The sequence below is a fragment of the Lottia gigantea genome (genome assembly GCF_000327385.1).
Source record: "Lottia gigantea unplaced genomic scaffold LOTGIsca_414, whole genome shotgun sequence".
Lineage (NCBI taxonomy): Eukaryota > Metazoa > Mollusca > Gastropoda > Lottiidae > Lottia > Lottia gigantea.
In genome coordinates this window covers 39,615-42,757 of record NW_008709441.1, presented here as the reverse complement: position 1 = coordinate 42,757, position 3,143 = coordinate 39,615, and positions in this window count along the sequence as shown.

Sequence of the window (3,143 nt, the reverse complement as noted above, 5' to 3'; positions counted from 1 at the left end):
GCATGACTCCCACAGCCGTTCGTCCGATTATTATTAAATTAATCAGTATATATGCATGCATACCAAGTTTCGTTAAGATTGATTCAAAACTGTAGCTCTATCGAGTATAGAAGAAATGTAGACGAACAAAGACAACAGCAATATTATGTCTAAATTTCCATGTGGACGTATAAAAGTGATTTTAATCCGTCAATATATGGAATCAAGCATATTCATCAATATGGGAAACACACTCAATAATATTGACTTAATATTGTTAGTAAAATGTGTCACTTAATCTTTTCCGAGGCACGGACCCAAGGTTTGCTTAAAATTCTTTACCGTTAAAGTTCTATGTCTTACAACTAGTAAGTCTAGCTCAGTTGTTGGTGAACTGACCGAGTCTTAAGCCACCAATTGAGCCCCTTACTTCTTCATTATTTATTATTTTTTCCACAACAAAAAATAACAGCAAATGAATCTTTGTCAATTAAAGTCAGTTAAACACATTCCCTCGGTTTTATGATATCTAAAATCTCCCCTCGTGATTAATTCCTCTTGATGCAGGTATTTTATCCTATAGTTAAAATTAATATTTAGAGGATTGAATGAAATGTCCAAACTCCTGTGCACCAGATTATGTTTTATTTTGATTTAGGCCGATTATTTTAACTGACAGTATATACAGATTACTTTCAAAAAATGAAGAGGAAAAGGAGGTTATTAAAAAATTAGCCGCCGAAGACTGGTTACAATTTTGGAAACTAAGGGGTAAAGAGCTAAAACAAGGTATTCAAATGTATATAAGTAACATTTACATAAGAAAATATTTTACCGAATCTAATTTCTTTTATTGCATTTCACTAAAATGCAGATCTAGATTTTTGGTTATTTTCTGCTTGCATCCATAAAGCCATTGCCATTTCTTTCTTAATCGAAATTATTGATGAGACCAGAGAGATTGCACTTACTAATGTATTGTTCACGAATGTCTGCCTGTGCTGTACCATTACCTTAGCTCGTGTTCAACCGTTAAACATAACAAACCGTAACAATGTTCATGTTGATTGACCAGTTTGGAAGTAACGTGACAGCTTGCCAGTCTACAAAGAAGAACTCGGTTTTATTTCCTAATACTATAATATGCATTAAAGCTAGTTTACTATTAGGGATCGTGGTAATAAAATGAAATATTTTCAGAGTTGTATTTTTATTCAGGTGGATGTGCTATCGTGTCTAGTGTAGGGGAAACTGAGACGAGAATGTCAATACAAAACAATTTTAAACTTCTGAATGACATTCTAGAGAAATGTGTATCTGACAATATTATCACAAAGGTAATGCTTCTTTGGTTACTGTTGTATAATGAAATTATTTCAATTTTCAGACAGATATAACTATATCTATTACCAACTTCCTGGCCTTTCATACATTAGTTAGAATATAAGACCTTCTTATGCCATAATTTTGGTCACTTTGTACTTATCTAGACCGAAAAGGAAAATACCACCTATGCAGCGTGTTTTAGAAGACAAGATGAAATAAAAGAACCCTTTGTGAATTCAAACGTTTTGACTGACTTAGGTTTACACCTCCATCAAGTAAAACAAGAGTTAGTTCCTTGTTTCTATACAGCTGAGTGGAAACAAAGATTAGATACAGGTATGTGTGCTTAGTTATTAGTGTAAAAAAATACAAACAACTTTTAATAATTGAACTAAATTAACTACCTCAAAACAAAGATAGGGTTCTAGTGACTGTCCTAGTTAGATCATAGAAAGTGAAGCGTTATTTATTAAGAAATTATGCAATTTTCGTACTTTTCTAGTTCTTCTACAGACCTTTTACATATATTCAAGACTCAAATCAACTGCAGTACCTTTAAACAATTTATCCAATGCTGATTGGATGAAAAAGTGCTCTACTATGATTATGTTTTATACTTTAGGTGTTGATGATCGAGACAAGTTTGCGCACGATTTTACCAGTAATGTTCGTACTTTTACTTACAGTAGCATTTATAGAGCACTTGACAGCAACAGATCAGAACAAGAAAAATCCATAATTTGTGATAAATTCTATAAAAAATATGAGAATGCTCTTCGAAATTCTTATCCGCCAGATCTGGATAGCCTCAATATATTGCAAGTTGCTTATGTAAAAAAGAAATAGTGCTACTTTTTATGTACAGATTCCTGGAGCATGGTGCCAAATGTAAGAATTATTCTTCACTATTTATCTTGTAATCATTATTTGAAAATTAAGAATTGTTGTTAAACAGAGTATGGTACTCGGGGCAAACTAGAAAATGTAGGAATGTAATGCAATAGGTACGGGTTCGGACACGATTCCTGCAAATGTCGTGTCGATCATTCTATTTTCTACTGTGTTGAATTTCAATTGATACATTCCGTGTATGCATAAATATTATTATTATTCGACTATAGACGTGGACCCTTTTCAAGCATTCAAATTTGTCTACAGTCCAAATTACAAAATAATTTTCACTAACCAAACTTTGTCAATTTCTATATATCTGGTATTTCGTTTAGATACGATCACAGACGTTTTGATAGACTAAGTTTAGATCTGACACAATTGATTTCCTATGGTATTATACGCTCAACACGATTATTTGTCAATCTGGATCATCTTATCAGATCATATTTTATATTAATATAACGTGAAGAATCGTATCTAATCGTGCTACGAAATCGGATCGATCTTAGACGAGACAAACATCAAATCTTGGAATCAATCAAAAAGATCCTAACGGAACGTGTGTTATCTATCTGATCGGACGATAAGAACGTGACACCTGAAAATGGCAAATCGTGAACCGATCGCGTACGAGCGCTAAAAATCGCATCTCGTGGCCTTGGAAATGAATTGCACGACATTTTTAAAACCTTTTTTTGTCTTGTACAAGGTAAATCCCTCTCAACACGATTTGAAAGCACAATAGATGAGATCCGTCGCTCTTGGACACGATACAAAACGCTTTGCTACGGTGGTCCCCAATGACAAAAAATGATCGTATTAATCGAACCATTCTAAAAGTTACCTCAAGATCTGCCAAGACATGATAGGATCCCCGGAATTGTGATCACGATTTCAAAAGTGATCGGAATCGTGATAGTGGGAGCCTAACACGTGGACTAACG